The following is a 22,120-nucleotide window of genomic DNA, read 5'->3' on the forward strand; positions in this document are numbered from 1 at the left end:
GTCAGTGCAAGTGCCAATTCACGTTCTTCAAAGAACTTTATCCAGTGCATGCCTACTCAGTTTTGCTACTGCTGCAGACATGGGACTGATATCCCTCAACTATAACCTCCATACTCAATCTGAAATTGTGAGTCAGTTCCTGTAGTATTTTCACGGCCTGGGAAGGCTTAAGAAAAGGAAGATGCAACTTCATATTAACAAGGATATTTGCCCTGTTGTCCAGCTGCTCCACAGAGTAAATTTTCACTTGCAAGATGAAGTTAAGAAAGAACTGGAAATGATGTTGAAGCAGGACATCATTGAGCACTCCACCGGTCCTAAGCCCTGGGGCTCGACCATAGTAGTGGTGCCAAATAAAAGACAGTGCATCTGTGTTGATATGCGCCAAGCCACCCAAACAATTGACAGAGAAAGACATACTGGTCCACACATAGCGGACATGATCATGCAGCTGAACGGAGCCAAAGCCTTCGCCTGTCTTGACCTGAACAAAGCATACCATCAACTTGAGCTGGAAGAGAACTGTTGGTACATTACTACATTTTCAACTCATGTTGGTTTATTCAGATACAAAAGGTTGAGTTTTGGAGTGTCATTGGATGCAAAAATATTTCAGGATAACTACTTTAACCTGTTACACATGCTTTTAACTACAGTGATGACATACTGGCATGTGGGACAACATAAAAATGAGCATTACAAGGCTCTTACACACGAGTGCCAGCTATTTGCGTATGCACTTTCAATGCAGCAAAGTGTGAGTTTCACAACCCAAACTTAAGTTCTTTGAGCAAATATTCTCTGATGGGGCAATGACTCTTGACCAGTGTTCCCTCGAAACCGCACGCCTGAGCGCTCGCACACATCAGTGCCCCCGAGCGCAGGGTACTGTGCGTGTGGCGCGCACACACATTTTCCCGAGGGCACTGGCGCCTCCACTGCAGTGCGAAAATTGGGCATTTTAAACTTGAAAAGGTATTTAGCAAGTGCTCCCCTCCCAAGGAGGGGGGGGGAGCACTTGCTATATTTCTTTTGTTTTCTCGAGTGCGCCTGTGGGGCTCATTGTTTGCTTTTGTTTAAGTAGTCGTGTTAATGGCAGAGCCCATCAGGAGCTGCGATTAACATGAATGATTTAAACAAAAGCAAACGATGAGCCCCACAGACGCACTCGAGAAAATGAAAGAAATGCAGCACCAAACACAGCGTGTGCTTTTAGAATCACCTAAAAGCACACACTGTGTTTGGTGCTGCATATCTTCTCTTAATAGAGAATGAAGCACAATATGGATGGTTTATTAAGTGGAGGAGGGTTGGTTGGGCATCTGTCTGGTGCTCGAAGAATATTCCCTGTCTAACTCACATCATTGCCTGGGTTACTTTGACATGATCTCCTATTTACTGATTAGGGAAGAAAGAAAGTAGGACATTCTTATATGGGGTCCTCGATTTTGAACTCCGTCTGGCTGTGCCGCAGACATATAATTAAGTGCTTTGTGCGGGCAGGAATTTCTTAATTCCAGATTTAGCTGCAGCGTTGTTGTTAAAATGTATTTCATTTTCATTTCGTTTCCACGTGGAAGTACGTGAGCATGCCTCTGTCACTACTGAACGTGGAATTTATGTGGCTTACTTTAAAATGACACAGCATTCACGTACAGCACTATAAACAGAGGGGCGGATTCACCCAACATAGAGATGCCTGAGTAGCATGAAAACTGTCACTAAGATTAGAAGTGTGTGTGGAGAGCAGCAGTTAAGTGAAAGGAAGATGGAGGGTATCGAAGGTGTGAGACCCAACAGTAAGCTCCCATACAGAAGCCTCTCTGACTTCAGATGGGATCCAAGGAGCGCTGGCATTGCTAGAAGGATGGGGCATCGGCCAGTAGGGCATTCTTTGGGAAGATAGGAGGGAACTTGGCAGTGTTAGACTCGATAGTAGGGGAAACAGCATTGAGCTGAAAACTCAAGATGCAGACTCCCTCATTGGGGTATAGATCCAAAGGGGTTCAGCGCAGCAACAAATGCACTACAGTGCACAGCGTCGAGTCATTTAAACAACCCTACCCCCAGTCCAAATTACACAAATGGAGCAATGTTTGGTGACGACAGGTTTACGCACCGACCTTGTCACACATGATCGGTGTGCACTGCTGTTCTATACTCACGTGAATGCCTCTTTTGACGCCACCAGTTTCCACATGGTATTGCAGACTCATTCCCACAGGCCACCCAGGCCTTCTACCGGATCGGTGGTAATGTACCCACCTCCTTTTGCACCTTTACTGGCCTTAGTAACCTTGTGTCACCTAATATCCCATGCCCGCCTATGTGTCTGCCACATTCCAATGGCACCAGCCAGGTTTCCTGCACCCAGCAAGTTTTAGGCAACATTTCAAAATGTCAAGAGAACTCTGGTGACTAACGGACCTTCTGGGGATCGATTTAGTTTTCTCTAGTGGAAGTTTTGACAAAGTAGCGCAGAGGGTTAACATGCCTGCTGCAAAGCACGTGCACAATGCAGATCACAGAAATGCATATAATGTAAATAGTTCGGTGGGTTACTGCTTTTGTCAGAGAGATCCATTTATTAGTTGCAATTTATAAATGAAAATCGTAATATTGAACAGTTTGGAAACTCAAAGGTATAGGTTAGAGTTGATTTCTCTCATGGTTTTTAATTATCCTAATAATGCAAAAAAGGTTTATTTGAGTAGAAATTAATTCTTACTAGTAAAGACAACCCACAGCCACAATGGTACATTTTAAATTCTGAGTTTGCGCTTCTTGCAATCAAGCACTCCAACTATATCCATTATGAATGCCCTATGACTTCTTTCCCTACACCTCTTATGTAACATTTGCTATACACTGATTTATACACTTGAGATTCATTGTTTCTGTGTGATGTAAAGTGCTCTGCCACCCTACAATGGTAAGAGTAGCGCTATAAAACAAAACAAAAGCATGTAAGAGAGTGGTATTGGACACTTGAGGGTCACTGTTAAAGGGTGGTAAATTGCACTCGTTTAAATTGCTTGATTTTGCTCGCAAGAAAGTGCCACTCATAGTCGTTGAAATGTCACTCATAATTACACCAAAATTATGAAAATGTCACACATAGCAATCTGTAACCTTGGCAGCTATGCAGTGCCCTGCTTCAGAGTGCGGGGGCCATGAGACAGTCGAGTCTTGTGCTGCACCAGAGGAGTCCCGCTTCTGCCTAGTTCCTTTTTCTCCGGACGTGACAGGGCACATCCGGATTAATCCCGGCCCCCATGGTGTGCCACAGTGATTGACAGCAGTATCGACTGCTGAGAGGGCAGCCACCCCCATACATGGAGCAGTATGAGTGTGTGTAAAGCCATGCGCCGTGCCGGCGCCAATTGCCGCATTTATTGTTTGTAGGCAACACAGCAGGCAGCTGCCGGGCAGAGTGCAGAGATACATGGTAGCGCACTCAGCCACTCCGCAGAGCTGAGAGCAGATCGGTTTAACTCTTTAAGAACTCAGCCCAGGCAGCAGCACGTCCGTTGGAGCAGCAGAGAGTCCGTGCACAGGCGCTGCTGGAGGAATGGGCTGAGGGTGGCAAAATGCATGACAATGCATTTCAGTGCAGTGATGCGAACACCGCACTGAAATGCGTGATACTTGACAGGACTGTACGTGGCATTTGTAGGTGCCTTTAGCGCATGCATTTATCTTGTTATGTAAGCTGTTGTCGGAGCCTCAGCTGCTTACACGGATTTATTCCTGTGTTTTTGTGCTGTTCAGACAGTTAGCTCTATCAGTGCAAAGTGGTATATATTTAGCAGCCCGGGAGCAGTGCCTACGTTTAAGAATGCCTCCTCTTGCGTTCCACATGCTGAGAGACAACCGCCCCTCACTGCATGCCAGCCTCGGACAGATTGAAGCGCTCTTCTTAGTAACTCCTATATACGACTGGGTGTCTCCAAATTACACATGTAAAATACAATTCATCGTGCTGGTTGAAAAGCATAAAAGGACACAATGGTCCATTGTAATATTTAGTAGTTTTTTTACTGGTCATCATTCATTTATGGCAAAACCTGATTTTAGCCATCTCATTTTATTCAACTTGCATTTCTTCAGGGCTTACTGATAATAAAAAGATGTGTTCATCATTCCTTGTTCCTGCAGGAGATTGATTGTGCCATGAACTTCAAGCGAGACTATTATTTAATTGTTTAACATCCTACTCTGGTCTGGAGAGGGCAGCAGTCATTAGAGATGATGCATACTTGGAGTTCATGCAATAAGAAATATCCCGCAAGATCAAGGGTTGCTGAAATAATTTTTATAATACTTAATAAGCCCTGAAGAAGTTCTAGTCGAATGAAACCCACAGTACCTTAGTCACGATCCTCATGGTTTATGGCAAACAGTAAATATCTTATATAATCATACACATATTAGATACATAAAACATTCCTTTTTTGTATTTAGTCACTGTTCATCATATCTGGGTTTTCCACTACGTGTGAGGTCTCCCTCCTACATGCAGAATCTCTGCCCTTTATCCTCTAACTCAGGGTGCAAAACTATGCCCCCATGGGTGAGAGACTGCACTCTGAGAAGAGATCTCCACTTATTGCCAATACACAGGGAATTACATACAGGAAGTGGTGTACTGACCGGCACAGGTTTGATTGGTTCACCTTCCACTCTACTGTTTTCACGGAGGTTGGTTACATTTTCTTTATGCTATTTAGGTCTCGCCTATGAGCTGGACCTTGTGAGGACTTCTGAAACCCACATATCTTCCAGTAACAGGGGCAGACAGCAGCATGCACGCAGCCCCGGGCATTTTGGAAAGGCAGTCTCAGGCACACACTTGGTAACACACAGCACGCCGGCAGCCTCGAGCCTGTAGCAATGCCTGAGCAGCACTCTGAACTAGCATATACTGCAACACGACTGGCACCGAGGTAGCTGATCATGCTGCTTCTAAAAACAAATAATATGTAATTAATATTAACTCACTTGGTTAGCTACAGCAAGCACTGTCAGTCTCACTTACTTGTGAGGCCAAAGGTCTAAGACTAGTTGGTTGCAGAAGAGACTCCCTGCTTCGTCCTGGGCTCCCGAACAACAATGGGGGCTCCCGGTTTTAACATGTATACAATTCTTTGCCTTGAACGGGATTTCTAGAATGGAGCGCTGGCACTGTTATGATAGGAAGAATAGGTGGGGAATGTGAGTTCTATGGTCACTTTTCTGGTAGTAGGAGAGAAACATTTTGTTTATTAATTTCCTCCTTGGTCTCTTTCAGTTCCATCTGGACAAAGGGCCAATTTGTACAAACCCTAAATGATCGAAATGATTTGAGATTTTTAATGGATCACATCAAGCTCCATTTTTAAAGGTGGGTCTATTATAGTATGCAAAACAACAGGTCAACTCATTAGGCTTAGGCATGTATACTTAGAGCTGTATTATATTATTGCGGATTTTAAAAGCAAACCATGGCAGTGCATTGAAATCGATTAATAAGGAATGACACCAACCTGAATACTTATCTACATCAAAGTATAAGGTAAGATGGTAAAAACAGAAAGCAGGACTCCCTTAGAGTTAGCGGAGGAACATAACCTGGAATCATGAATTGGATTTTGACACTAACTTGAGTATGCTTATGTCTACAGATACATCCTGTACTGTGATAAATAGGACTTAGAGAGAGGGTACTACAGTATTTTGTGTTCTCGTGAAACCATTGCTCATCTTTATTAAATTGATGAGAGGTGAGCATTATTTGATTTAGAGCGTGTCATGGTAAGTGCATATGTTGGCGCACATAACATTGGCTGCAGTGCACAGAGACCATCCAATGCCACCCACAGAGGAAAAAAATTAGAGGGAACATTGCTCTTGACCCAGATAAAGTGCAAGCACTGTCAGCTACTTCCCCCCACAAGAATCATCATGCTGCGATCCTTCTTAGAAAAGGGCAGTTAATGTTCATTATACATTCATTACTTTGCCACCGTGACTGCCGCATTGAGCGACTTAACAAAACGAAATGTCCCTTCCCAGTGGTCTGCTGAAGGTGATCAAAGCTTCAGAAGAATAAAACATGCAATGGGGAATTCAACTGAGATTGCCTATTTTGTACCCGTTACATAACAAAATCACAGTAAATGTGGGACCGGTGGGGCTGGGGGCAATCCTTGCTCAACATATTCGTCATCCAAATGCTCAGAAATACATAGTGGCCTATGCCAGTCGAAGCCTGTCTGACACAAAAAATGCCAACTCTCCTCCAGAGGAGATTCTGACTGTACTGTGTTTCTATATGGAAAACATTTCACTATTGTTACAGACCACCAAGCATTGCTCACTGTTTTTAGAAATTCAAAAACCAAGATGCCTCTTCGCATTAAGAGTTAGGGGTTGAGACTGCAAGAGTACAACCATGCAATTGCACACAAGCCAATTATGATCATAACTCAGCTGATTACGTTTCCCAAGTACTGCTACATCGTCACAGTTCGACATCAAAAATGATAGAGGAGTACATCAACCTCATTGTGAGGTCCAGCACGCCAGCAGCCCTATCCGTTAAACAGATTATTGCTGCTACTAATGCTGACAACAACATGCTTTTCCTCAAGGACATTATTTCAACTCTGTGGTGGAAGAAGAGTACTCAACCTTTTGCTGATGATGTTTTATTTTAAAATGTACAGGATGAACCGTCCGTTACCAGGGAAGGTGTTGTATTGAGAAGCTTGAGAATCATCATACCTGAAAGCCTAAGACAGCAAGTCAGTGAACTAGCCCATGAAGGACATAGTGGTATTGGAGACACAAAAAGAGCACTAAAAGACTGAGTGTGGTTCCTGTGCCAAGTTGAGCGAATTGAGAGGAAACTGAAAGAGTGTCATCTTTGCAACTGCCTTTCCCCTAAACTAATACAGCATCTATTGACAATATCTGGCCTTCCTTCAAATGTTTGAAAAAGAGTTGCAGTTAATTTCTTTGGGCCATTAGGAAATAAACATCATCTCATGGTAGTCATTGATGAATATTCATGTTTTCCTTTAGAAGAGGAGCTATCATCAATAACCCATGACAAGGTCATAGAGCGGCTGGATGACATGTTTGCAGGGTGGGCTACTTCTGCCATTACACTTTAGTTTTACTATTAGTCTGTGTCAATATGGGGTTCTCCAGTTCTAGTGTAAGATGTCACATTTCTCTTTGAATGGAGATTTTCATGTTTGTGTCTAGCCTGGTGATCAAGCCCTTGGTATTTTATCTTGCTATGACTTTTGTTCGACTAGGTGTTTAATTCCTATTTTCATAAGATGAAGGTTTTCACTATTAAGTCAAGACTTTATGGGTTAGTGTAATAATCTATTGTTGACTATTTAAAATATGTTGGGAGGTAACCTGAATAGGCATTTAATAGTAGCGGCGTGCAATACGGTAGTGATAATGAGATGATGTGTTGTAAGTTTGGGGCACGGAAAAGTGCAGACCATTTTGTTTCACATTTCCACACCATTCAAATCCAACATTAGCAGCTTTACTCATGAGCATAACAGTGCACTATAAAAATACAAGTTGAAAAAGGCCCGCCTCCGACAGTTTACCACTTCTATGTTGGCTAGTAAACAGAGTAAAAAGCTGAACAAGGATTATGAGATTTCCAGGAATGTGGCACTCTCAAATATCCTTTCTCCGCAGACATTTCACCAGGAAAAACTTGGTTGAATGTTTGTCAAAAATCATTTTGATGAAAACCATGCAGGTATTGGTGGATTAGCACGAATCCTCAATGTTACTGGCTTCGAAAGTAATGCCATGTCTTAGAATTCCCAACCCCTTGTTATGGGTAAATCCAAGTGCAAAATGAATGCTTGAACGGCAGGTGGACTTGTAACAAGAGCCAAAGTGAAATATTAAAGAGAAGCCAGATGTAATATTTGAAGATTGCCATTGTCAGAAATGGGGTCTCTCATTGCAGTGGTTTGCACCCGGTCCATGTAGGGACCCTCACTCTAGTCATGGTAAGGGGATTACATTGGTAAGATAAAACCTGCTTAACCCTCGGTAGCTTTGTATGAGCAGTCAGCTTATCTCAGAGGCAATGTATAAAGCATTTGTACATACACACACATTAACACAGTGAAAATACTACAAAAGGACCCCTCACCAGTTTAGAAAATTAGCCAATATTTATCTGAATAAAACAAGATCAAAACAACAAAGATCTGGCATACACAAGTCAAGATATCACTTTAAGCAAGTTTAGTCCATAGAACTTAATGGACGCAGTTGTTTTAGCACAAAGTACATTAGATGCATCAAAAATCAAATATGAGAACAGGCACAGGGGAGGTGAGGTACCGGAAAAACACAAAATGTGTCAGTTCCTTATTGGCAGGGGATGTGATGCATTGGTTCCTTATTGACAGGGGAGGTGGGGCGCTGGTTCCTTGCTGCTGGGCAGAGGAGGTGATGCATCGGTTCCTTACTGGCAGGGGAGGTGATGCATTGATTTATTACTGCAGGGGAGGTGATGCATAGAATTCCGGACAAGCAGCCTCTGTTCCTTACTGCGATGCAGTGTCAATGAAGGGATTGGTGCCATGGGATCATTCATTAAGAATTCAGACATGCTGCATCAATGCAGCAGATGTGAAAGAGGCACTGTGTTGATTCCACAACAGTGAGACAGGTGATGCATTGATTTTCCAGCTGCGAAGCAGGTGCTGTATCAGAATCAGAGCGGGTCACCAGGGATGTCAGTGGCACACTGCTCAGACTCACGCTGCGGCAATTCTTCTGACATGCTGCGTGAAACAGCTTTGTGTGAGGACAGGTTCATCCCTATTCAGGTGTCAGTGGCAATTACTCACACCACTCTAGCTCAGGAAGTCCCATCAGTCCGGTGATGGACCATCAGGTTTGCAAGCACACCTCAGCACCCTTTGTTTAACTGTATAGAATGAATGCCCAAGAGCCCAACTGTCAGCCAAACCAGATGCGTATTCTACCGAGAGGCAGAGGCACAGAATAGTTAAGCAAGAAATCGCCCACTTTTTAAAACTTTCATTTTCAAACATACAATTTAGAAACCAATTTCACCAAAAGATTTATTCTTAAAATGTGAGTTCAGAGACCCCAAGCTTCACATCTCTATTTATTCCCAATTGTAAGATACACTTGTAAGATGTTACAAGACACCTCCAATGATAACCTACAGGAGAGATAAGCTTTGCTGTTATGAAAAACAAAATTAGCAGTATTTCACTGCTAGGACATGTAAAGCACAACAGTACTTGTCCTACCTTTTAAATAAATTGTACTCTGCCCCTGGGGCTACCTTGAGCCTACCTTAGCGGTGCCTTACATGTAATAAACGAGAAGGTTTGGACCTTGCCAGTGGGTGCACTTGCCAGGTCTTCATGGCAGTTTAATACTGTATGTCAAAAAACAATGGGAGAGTAAGGGTTTCTCCACAAGGGAGGAGGGGGGTACTCCTGGTCCCCTAGACCAATAATATATAAACAAAAAAGAGGAGTATCACCACAGGACCGGGAAGTGGCCCTACTGGAGATGGGGAACTTTATGAAGACTCAAGGAGAATTGTTCCGATTTCCTATGAGGCAGCACTCACTCGCCCTCGAGTAAGCGATTCTCCTTGCATACGCTCCTTAGCGTTTTTCACTTTTAGCTCTGATCAGTTTTTATTACGAGCTCACAACCACCTTGTTTTGAGCGCCCTCCACTGTATGAGGAATTACGAACGGTCTACATGTTTCAAACCGTAATGGGAATTACCGGTTTTTCTTCAGGACCATTACGGTTTGAAACATGTAGACCTTCCACTTACATTACAGATACACTTGGTCATAATTAAACCTACTATTGTATCTACACATACTTTTTAATATTGTCCAGTAGTCTTAAGAATAAAAATTATTTTCACCAATAAGCCATACCAGGACAATTTTTAACACACCCACTTCTTTTTTTGCACTCATCACTCATATACCAGCTCCACTGTATTTCAGGTGTCGCAGCACACCTTGATGGCACTCGGCTATCAAGGTGGCCCCGATGATGAAGCATGTCACCGACCAGGTCGGTGAGTGAGGGGTTTATTAAAACCAAAGAAGGACTTTCTTCTTTCTGTTGCATTAGAAAATCATCCCACCGAAATCGCTCTTTGAGCATTTTTTCAGGTGGTACTCCTTCTTTTTTGTTATATAGATACCTAACCTAGGGGACCAGGAGTATTCTTCCGTCCACTCCGGTGGATAAAATCCCTTTACTCTCTCCATTTGTTTATATGAGGTCTTCATAAAGTTCCCCATCTCCAGTAGGGCCACCTCCCGGTCCTGTGGTGATACTCCTCTTTTTTGTTTATAGTTTAATACTGTAGACTCGGACACTTCAGTGGCAGGCCTGAGAAATGTTTACAGGGCTACTCATGTGGGTGGCACAATCAGTGCTACAGGCCCACTAGTAGCATTTGATTTATTTACAGGTCCTGGGCACACACAGTGCACTTTACTAGGGACCTAATAGTAAATCAAATATTCCAATTATGGATAAACAAATCACCAATACAATTTAGATATAGAGCATAGACACTTTAGCGCTGATTAGCAGTGGAAAAATGCCCAGAGTCCTAAAGTCAACAAAAACAAGCCAGCAATAATGCAGGATGGAGGCAAAAGGTTTGGGGATAACCTTGCAAAAAGGGCCAAGTTCAACAGCCTAAAGCAAGGATAGAATAACCAATATCTTAATGAACATCTCTGCCTAGGGTGATAGAACATGGACCCTGGACAACAACAGCAGCGGCACATTACAGTTCTGGGCCTCTCTGAACCCAGTTGGATCCCTCTGTCAATACTCCCAGGGCCCACTAAGCTAACCTATGTGGGACTCCATCTTCTCACTTGTGGGCATATGGCGAGAGAACTATGTTTTTGGATGGAGGATTGAGAGGTACCAACCTAAAGCTCACTCTTGCTACACTACATCACCCCGGTGGGACTGGACCCCACACTCTGCCAGGCCCCAGAGGGGTAGAATCAGTGATGGTAGACACACAGCCACCCAGCCACCCATCTACCCACCCATGCACCCACCCATGCACCCACCCATGCACCCATCCAGCCACCCATCCATTCACCCACCCATCCACCCATCCACCCATCCATCCTCCCCTTCACCCATGCATCCATCCACCGATGAGTCATGCATCCATGCACCCACCAATCCATCCACCCAACCATGATTCATGCATCCATGCACCCACCCATGCACCCACCCATGCATCCACCCATGCATCCACCCATGCTTCCACCCATGCACCCACGATTCATGCATCCATGCACCCACCCACCCACCCAAACCATCCACCCACGATTCATGCATCCATGCACCCACCCATGTATCCTCTCCTCACCCATTCATCACCCATCCACCCATCCATCACCCATCTACCCATCATGCATCCATCCATCCACAATTTGGGTCATCCATGCATCCACCCACCCATCCACCCATCCATCATACATCCATCACCAATTGTCGCCATCCACCCACCCACCCATCCATGCATCCATCCACCCATCCACCCATCCATCCATCACCCATCGACCCATCATACATCCATCACGCATCCATCCATCCAGAATTTGGGTCATCCATGCCTCCATCCACCCATCCATCCACCCATCCATCTCTTGTGGATCCCATTTGTGTAGCACCTAAATTTACTTTGCTCACAGATGCTCCCTAGGAGGCAAACAGTACCACCATGGCCAGCAATCCATGGTGGCCACTGACAACTGTCAATGACAAGAGTCAGGCCTCAGGCCATCAAGTACTTTCTAACCTCTGTTGTTTCAAAGGGATGTATGATGATACATCGGAAACCGGAACAACGCAAGCAATTACCACACTGATGTAACATCGTGAAAGGCATTACATCGCATGCATTTACTGCGCATGCTGTTACCACGCGATTGTAGTGTCTCTGCTGTTTTGTGCCATGACAACGCAGTTCACAAAATCGCCTCCTGTTACATCGTATTCTTTGTTCAGAGTTTATTAAATCCCTGGGTCGTGATCTTTGCAATCGTGGGGATTTAGGCCTGGGTTTTGTAAGAATAAATCGCCACAATATGATTGAGTATGTTTAAAACATTTGTCCGGTAATACAATTAAAACGTGTTTATTGTTGTATGAAGGTCAAGTGTTTTTTTTGGGAGTAGGAACGCGGAAATCTGTACATTTTTAAAATATTATTAAAACGTTGATTACTGTTTGCAATATAATTAAAACATTCCGTCTATGTGATATTTGTAGCATTTGTTATCTGTGAAGCATCTGTCACTGTCACGCAGCATAAAAAAGTTCAGTTATTCACTTTAAACCTTGCCCTTTTATAATTTTTATCATCCCTCTCCTCCATTTTCCTGAAAACAATTATGACCTTATTCCCCCTTAAGTAAATGCCTCAAATGTAGCTGTAAATCAGGCATCCCTGGCCCAGTGTAAATGACTTTCTGACTGTTTTCATTAACAACAGAGTCTATTTCAGAAAAGTTCCCTCCCTGCTAGCTCACTCTCTAGTAAACTCATACCGTACTATTATAAAACTCACTTTACTATGGGCTGCAGTACTACCAAGACAAGGGCCTCCAAAAAGCACGGAACACCAGATTATTTTTCGCCTATGTCCTCAAGAAAACCCAACAGGTCACCCACACTCACAGAAAGCTTCAGTGTTCCCTGTGAAACATTGGATAGCCTTTAGGCTTCCATATGTCTTAATGGCTCAGCACCCAACACATACAACACTACTACCAAAATAATGTGCTATCCAGACCCTTGCGATCTAATTAACTCACCTGCCCCTGCACTCCCAAATCCAAATGCAAATCGAGACAGGCACTTCGCAGTAGCTGGACCCAGCCAGGGTACAACCTCCCTACAAATCGGTGAAGCCAGCAGCAACCTCCTTGCAATCAAACCGGTTCAAATTTTGCTGCCCCATTCCACTGATCGCTTCTCAAATTCCTCTTGTGCACTGAGAAGCTATTTAATTATGCGGTGTGCATTACAAATATGTATAAATAAAATAAATAAATAAGAAGTAATTTTCGGTCATATATAATTTATATTAATTCTGCTAGTCGCACAGAAGTTCTTTCATGTACCTCCCTATTTTTCACTGAATTCCTCTTTGTCTAGAACCATTTATACAACACGGATTTGGAGTACTTTGTTTCCCATCCTATGCTTTATTAGTAGTGTCTTTTACACTTAAAGTAATAGGTTCAGAATGAGTGCTTATAAAATGCCTATAACTTCCCAGTGGCACAGAATACCCTGTCTTTACAAAAGCATTTCCATGACATATGATAATAACTGCATCGATCTAGTACTTCCTATCAGATGTTTGCTGCATGATAGTGATATAAATATCACACGTTACAGTCGCCAGAAGGAGAGACACTCTAATTCAGAAGCTGGAAAATGTGCAAGGCTTAGTTAGCCCTGTTAAGATACCTATCCAAGACCTAGAATGAAGTGCATCACATGATGGAGTAAGCACTGTGAGCAGTGAGGGAATACACAGTCTCTGCCACAGCTTGAGCTGAATGCTTTCTTACATAGTTAACAAGCTGAGCATCCACCCATTCATCACCCATCCACCTATCCATCACCCATCTACCCATCATGCATCCATCCATCCATCCACGATTTGGGTCATCCATGCATCCATCCACCCATCCACCCATCCATCATACATCCATCACCAATTGTCGCCATCCACCCACCCACCCATCCATGCATCCATCCACCCATCCATCCATCACCCATCCACCCATCATACATCCATCACGCATCCATCCATCCAGAATTTGGGTCATCCATGCATCCATCCACCCATCTATCCACCCATCCATCGTGCAGCACCCATCATGCATCCATCCACTATTTTGGTCATCCATGCATCCATCCAATCATCCATCCACCCATCCATCATGCAGCCATCACCAATTGTCGCCATCCACCCACCAATCCATGCATCCATCCACCCATCCATCATGCACCAACCATCATGCATCCAGCCACAATTTTGGTCATCCATCCCTCCACCCATCATACCATCCATACATCCACCCATCCATCCATCATGCATCCATCACCAATTGTCACAATCCATCCGCGTTGTGACCGATTCAGATTACGCATATAGATGAGCCGCTGTAGCCGCCGTGCCCATGCCCGTGCCAGCCATCATGCATCCATCCATCATGCATCCACCACCCACCCACCCACCCATCCATCATGCATCCATCCATCCATCCATCCATCCATCCATCCATCCATCCATCCATCATACATCCACCACCCAGCCAGCAATCCATGCACCCATCCTTCATGCATCTACCCATCATGCATCCACCACCCAGGCACCCATCCATCCACCCACCCACCATGCATCCATCCGCCATGCATCCACCACTCAACACACATTACAAACTAGCACTTGTAAGTGTCCAATTTTTTTCTGGGTTTCACGAGGCTCGAACCACCCACCTCTACATCAGCAGAGGTTGCGCAAATAAGTTTGACACAATATGGGGCAGATGGCGAGAGAACTATGGTTTTGGATGGAGGATGGAGAGGTACCAACCTAAAGCTCACTCTTGCTCCACTACACCACCCTGGTAGGACTGGACCCCACACTCTGCCAGGCCCAAGAGGGGTAGAATCAGTGATGGTAGACACCCAGCCACCCACCCACCCATCCACCCACCCATGCACCCACCCATGCACCCATCCAGCCACCCATCCATTCACCCATCCATCCACCCATCCACCCATCCATCCACCCATCCATCCTCCCCTTCACCCATGCATCCATCCACCGATGATTCATGCATCCATGCACCCACCAATCCATCCACCCACCCATGATTCATGCATCGATGCACCCACCCATGCATCCACCCATGCTTCCACCCATGCACCCACGATTTATGCATCCATGCACCCACCCACCCACCCAAACCATCCACCCCCGATTCATGCATCCATGCACCCACCCATGCATCCTCTCCCCACCCATTCATCACCCATCCACCCATCCATCACCCACATACCCATCATGCATCCATCCATCCACAATTTGGGTCATCCATGCATCCATCCACCCATCCATCATACATCCATCATCAATTGTCGCCATCCACCCACCCACCCATCCATGCATCCATCCACCCATCCACCCATCCATCCATCACCCATCCACCCATCATACATCCATCACGGATCCATCCATCCAGAATTTGGGTCATCCATGCATCCATCCACCCATCTATTCACCCATCCATCGTGCAGCACCCACCATGCATCCATCCACTATTTTGGTCATCCATGCATCCATCCACCCATCCATCATGCAGCCATCACCAATTGTCGCCATCCACCCACCAATCCATGCATCCATCCACCCATCCATCATGCACCACCCATCATGCATCCAGACACAGTTTTGGTCATCCATCCCTCCACCCATCAATCCATCCATCCATCCACCCATCCATCCATCATGCATCCATCACCAATTGTCACCATCCATCCGCGTTGTCACCGATTCAGATTACGCAGATAGATGAGCCGCAGTAGCCGCCGTGCCCACGCCCGTGCCAGCCATCATGTATCCACCCATCATGCATCCACCACCCACCCACCCATCCATCATGAATCATCCATCCATCCACCCATCCATCCATCCATCATGCATCCGCCACCCAGCCAGCAATCCATGCACCCATCCATCATGCATCCATCCATCATGCATCCACCCATCATACATCCACCACCCACCATGCATCCATCCGCCATGCATCCACCACCCAACACACATTAAAAACTAGCACTTGTAAGTGTCCAATTTTTTTCTGGGTTTCAGGAGGCTCGAACCACCCACCTCTACATCAGGGGAGGTTGCGCAAATAAGTTTGACACGATATGGGGCAGATGGCGAGAGAACTATGTTTTTGGATGGAGGATTGAGAGGTACCAACCTAAAGCTCACTCTTGCTACACTACATCACCCCGGTGGGACTGGAGTAGAATCAGTGATGGTAGACACCCAGCCACCCAGCCACCCATCTACCCACCCATGCACCCATCCATGCACCCGTCCAGCCACCCATCCATTCACCCACCCATCCACCCATCCATCCTCCCCTTCACCCATGCATCCATCCACTGATGATTCATGCATCCATGCACCCACCAATCCATCCACCCAACCATGATTCATGCATCCATGCACCCACCCATGCATCCACCCATGCTTCCACCCATGCTTCCACCCATGCACCCACGATTCATGCATCCATGCACCCAACCACCCACCCAAACCATCCACCCACGATTCATGCATCCATGCACCCACCCATGCATCCTCTCCTCACCCATTCATCACCCATACACCCATCCATCACCCATCTACCCATCATGCATCCATCCATCCACAATTTGGGTCATCCATGCATCCATCCACCCATCATACATCCATCACCAATTGTCGCCATCCACCCATCCATGCATCCATCCATCCATCCACCCATCACCCATCCACCCATCATCCATCCATCACGCATCCATCCATCCAGAATTTGGGTCATCCATGCCTCCATCCACCCATCCATCCACCCATCCATCATGCATCCTTCCACTATTTTGGTCATCCATGCACCCACCCACCCACCCAAACCATCCGCCCACGATTCATGCATCCATGCACCCACCCATGCATCCTCTCCCCTTTTGTGGTCCTTCATGTTTCACATAGTAATACATTTTGCGAGTGTGTGTTTTGTATTTTGCAGGTGTTTACAATGCTGTGGTTTTCCACATAGTAATATATTTTGAGAGTGTTTGTAACGGGTGTATTTATTTTAGTGTTGTATTTAGCAGGTGTTTTTATTTTTGTGTTGTATTTAGCAGGTGTTTACAATGCCATTTTTAGCCCAAAAACTGTATAGACGTGATACGAGGGTCGAACCTTGGTTTCCAGCACCAAAGTCGGCCGCACTAGCCGTCAGACCAAATTCTCTCTCCCCTTATGTGGTCCCTCATTTTTCACATAGTAATACATTTTGCGAGCATTTGTTTTGTATTTATCAGGTGTTTACAATGCTGTGGTTAATATATTTATATTTATAGTTTTATATATATAACGGGTGTATTTATTTTGCGACCGTTTGGTTTGTATGTTGCAGGCTTAAGTGGGACAGGTTCTAAATCCTAAATCGTCATTGATTCATACACGTTGTCATCGCTAGCGATGTACATGTCAATGCGATGTTGCAGCATGCATCTCGATAGCAGGCGTTCTGAAGCCCTCCGCGATGTAATAGCCGCGATGCGATATCATCGAGATGCAGTACTTTCGTTGTGATGGGTGTTTCCCGTTTCAAAGAGAGGGGCAGTAGCCCCAGGTGGCTGGAACCCTTGGTCCACTTTCCCTTCCGACCAGTTCAGGGGTGGTATCCTAAGACTGGTATTCAAGCCCAGGGTCTGTTCCCCCTGGCTGGACAGGAGTCAAGGGCAAGTCCTCCCTCCACCTCCCCTTCTTCCCGGTACTCAGTAACCTCCTTTTGGGAGCAGTACCCCCAGACTCCAGATCTGTCAGGACACTTGTGGCAGCCATTCTGCACAATTCTCCCACCAATTCAGGGTTGCCAACCTGCAACCTCTCCCCAAGGGAAACACATTCCTCATGTGTTGTGTGAGAGTCTGCCTGCTGCAGGTCTCCCAACCCCTGTCCATCTAACAGAGCATCCAGACCTCCCAAGCCAAAAGTAGCATCACTAGGGTCATTCCTTGGGGGTTTTGACCTCAGAGATGGCAGCCCTTGATCTACTGGTTCTACCTCTGGGGACTGTCTCCCCCTCTCACCTATTCATCTGGAATTCTTCACCCTCCTCTCCAGAGTGGTGCTGTCAGACACCAGAACTGATGGGATGCTTGTGACAGCCACCCCAGCTCTCCTGACACTATTGGATTCCCCTCAGTGAATAGCCTCCCAGTACAGACTAGGACCCCCTACTGGGAACCATCCAGGCTCTGGGCCTGGGTTCTGGGCAACCTGGGTCTATGACCACCCCACCTCTCATTCTACCCTGAGAAGGGACATGGGACCCTATACCTATTCCACTACACTGGGACCTATCTGGGCTACTGCAAACCTCTCCCACCTTCCTCGGTTGGGGAAAACCTGAGCATCTCCTTTCAGGATCACTCCTAAATGCCTCTTCAGACCCTCTGACATTGACCAAAACGTCTTCCTTCATTCCAAGCACCCAGCAATCAAATTGTACAGCCCCACACGTGTTCACCATACTACTTTTCACCCAACCATTCAGTGTTTTGAAAAAGTACCCCACCTCATACCCTATCTGGTGTGAAAGTATCTGGCTGCCCCTCAAATTCAGCCAAACCTACTCTCGGGTGTCTCCAGTTCACACTCCCCAACCAGGGTTTCTTCCACTGGGGACACTTCTCCCTGTCACTCCTTTCTAGAGCCAGTAGAGTGTCCCTCCCGCTACCAGGAATATGACACCCTGTGCCAGTTCCCCAATCTTCCTCAGGAACCCAGCACACCTCCAGATCTACCTACTAAGCCTGGGCCCACTGGTGTATGTCACCCTCTCTTGAAATTAGAAGCCAAGTATAGGAAAGTAGAATCTGCTTTTATTGTTACCCCCACTTTTTGCCTGGTGCTATGCTGTTTCTGGCATGCCTGACTGGGATCCTGCTAATCAGGACCCCAGTCTCTGTGCGTCCTCCCCTAAATTGGTTATGGTAAGTACTTAGGTGCATCCCAGATTGGAAACTGGTGTACCCTTATAAGTCCATAGTATATGGCACTCAGGTACCCAGGACATAGGTACACCAGGGGTAACCCATGGGCTGAAGCATGCATTTTGCCACCCATGGGAGACTGTAACTACAGGCCTGTCATAGCTAGCCCCACTTACAACAGATATAGGTTTTCCTATATTAAAGGTCACTGCACTTAAAACCTATAAGCAGGACTTCCAATCCTGAAGGCAGGGTGCTCGGTTCTAAGTCTGAAGGTGTTCCACCATGAGCAGGACACCCTTACAACCTCCAGAGTTCATTCTCCAGCCATTATGATACATAGAGTGGCTGTGCGTCATTAAGCAATGACAATCTCTAAACTGGCTGTAACAACCCCTGTCATGTTTGGTATCAAACGTGGTGGAATCATACTCTCATACCGTAAACGTTGTGGGAGTATGATCCTATGCACTGTAAAGCTCCTCTGGGAGGCCCTCAGTGCTCCCGGTATCAGACTTCCAAACCCGAACAGCACAACATGCCTGCTGCCGACCAGAAACACGATTCTTCCCTCCTGCGGCTGAGCCAAGCTCGAGCAGGGAAAGGCAGATCAATAGGTATCCTGTCACAGGGAGGTGTGACCAGCTCCAAGATGGGGTTTAGTGTATTGGGACCTGGTGGGTGCGCTTACCAGTGCCACTGCTTGAGGGGTATATTTGGTGCCCTCCTTGCATAGTCCAGGTAAACCCAGCTCAGGGAGCAGTTGGTTCCAGTTCTGTTGCAAAACTGGACAAAGGACATGGGAGTATCCACCCCACTGTCCGACCCCTCCCCTGGGGGGAGACCCAGAATTGCCCCAACCCTTTCCTTAGGGTACTAAAGGGGTTAGCTGTAGGTGGATCTCTAGATTTGTCATGGGACAAGATTCATATCAAGGCACCACTTCTTCTTTGACTGCCTGGGAATTCTGGACTTCACTGGACTTCGTTCTAGGTATCAAGACTGCAACTGGGAAGACTCCTGCCGCTCCTAGTCTCATTGCCCTGATGGTTTGTTGCATCATCTGTGCATGTGCTCCATACAGGAACCTTCCATGGACTGTGGGCATTCAAAACACCTGAAAGAATCTCCCATGAAGTGAAGGAGTCACTTCCCTGCATTTGCAGGCACCACAACAAAGCTGACCGGTCTGCTGATCCAGGGCTCCCACACACTCAGAAAGTCTCAGCAACACATGTGGTGGTTCTTAACATCCCTTGAGGCCTGCCCTGTCCTCTCACCAAGTTTGAGGGAAGTATCCCTTGTCAAGAGCTGGAGGAAACAAACCACTGTGTACCACATTGACTTGCCGTTGCAAAGGCGTGTTGGCTTCCTTCCTCCAAGGGTTTCAGGCTACAAGTAGCTCCAAACTCAAGCATCTGCTGTGACCAAGATCTTTGTCCTCACCACATCGCTTGCACCGTGCGCCTGCATCTTTGGTGAGCTGCTCAAGGTCCTCCTGCGACTCCAGTGCCTCTGGCCTGTGTGTCCTCATGAGGGTCTTCTTTGATTTCATTAGTCTCCCCTGATTTCTCGGGGCCTGATCTGACTCCCCTGCTTGTGGTGAGTCACCTGGACCTTGCTGGTCCCGACACTGCAACATTTTCGCTTTTCCAATTGGTTGCAGTTGCCAAGGCTTGTTGGTGCTCCCGCCAGACACCGACCCCTCGACTCCTGACATCCGATGTGAGACAGCTCGTAAACTGCTCCTGGTCTTCCACAGCATTGCCTGGTCCGCACAGCTGCAGCTCCAATTTCACCCTCAGCTCTTCTGCAACACCCGACATCAGTGGGCATTCTTCTACCATGCCTCATGGTCACTCCTGAGTGGCATTGACTCTATCCCCTCTGCTTGCAGGCACTTCAATTTGAATCCACCTTTGGGTCCCACTGGACATTTTCACCTTCTCCAGCAACGGCATCTTCCTGAAGTCCTCCATTGAGTTCAACAGCGGTTTTCAATGCCACTTCCCACCTATGCACCCAACTTCCCTGGTGTAGGTAACCAGGTTACTAGGCTATCCACGGGTGCAGTGACTCTCCAACCTTCTGTCTTCCACAGGTTTATTCAGGGTCCACTGGGAAGGTTCCTTTCTCTTTAAAATTGCAACCACTACTTACCCATTGACTTGTATTACACCTGCCGTCGTGTTCCCACCCTGCACACAGCCTCCGTGGGGTTCCTGGCTACTTACCTTGTGTGGTTCCTTGGGTACCAGGCACGTCTATGTCTTCTGGGTATAGTCTTGACTTGAGTTGTGGTTCACTGACCACTATTTTAGTATAAAGTTTGGTCTCCCCCTGACAACCACTGTGTATTTGTGCTACTTACGTGTTTTTATTGCAAAGTATTGCGTGCATTGCGTGTATCTATGGGTAGGAGATATCAGTATGTGTTAGTGAGTGTCTTATACTAAATACATAATCGTATAAATACACTGTGCAGTTCCTTTTCACTTAATCTATACCAATACAATTATGCTGTGGTGAAACAAACTGCTTGATATTCCTTCTGGGCTAAGCCTGAAGGCTGCTCTATGCAGCTACCACTCAAAAGAGCTTTCTAAGGTTGTCTAAGACCACTAAAATCACCATAAGGTTATCTGGATTGGTGCAGGGGGCCACTTACATAAGTGTGCACCAAGCCAGCTTCTCACGCCCAGTCTCTAGGTATGTGGTTCTTTTCTTCAGAAGACTCAGACATCCTGTTTTCCAAGTTCAACTCTCTCAACTTTAATTCATGAGCAAAAAGCATTTCCCTTTTCTCTAGCTCCTGTTTCTCTCTCTCCATATCTAATTTGCATTTCGCAATCTCCAAGTTGAGCTTCCTGACTTTCCGCCCGTTCTCCTGCTCCTCTGAAGATAGACCTGGAGATGAAGCACTGGTGCCATCTCTCCAGCTCTGGAGGGAGTTCTTCCACCATTCAGGCTGGCCTCCGCCCAATGGGCGATGCTTGCTACTCCAGCCATCCCAGATGCAGACTTTGTTCCTCCTCCTCCACACCATTATTCCCATTTTCTGTGTGCTTACCAGCCTCTCTGGCTGCCAACCAGGCCCTCAGCACCTTTTTCAGCTCCTCTTTCTAGTAAGTCTTTAACCTGTTAACCGTGGCATAAAATCCGTTGCAGCGTCGGCCAACGGATGTGCACAGCACTACCAAGGTGGTGCTCGCAACGGCCGTTGGCCGACGCACACATT

The 22,120-nt window shown here is 46.2% G+C and overlaps 1 protein-coding gene across 1 annotated transcript in view; it reads right to left on the reverse strand.

Moving 5' to 3' along the window:
* Window positions 1-22,120, reverse strand: part of LOC144824340 (receptor-type tyrosine-protein phosphatase eta-like) — a 146,642-nt gene that overhangs the window by 106,323 nt on the left and 18,199 nt on the right. The window lies entirely within an intron of this gene.

Source organism: Lissotriton helveticus, chromosome 3_1, assembly GCF_964261635.1.
Source record: "Lissotriton helveticus chromosome 3_1, aLisHel1.1, whole genome shotgun sequence".
In the NCBI taxonomy this organism is placed as follows: Eukaryota; Metazoa; Chordata; class Amphibia; order Caudata; family Salamandridae; genus Lissotriton; species Lissotriton helveticus.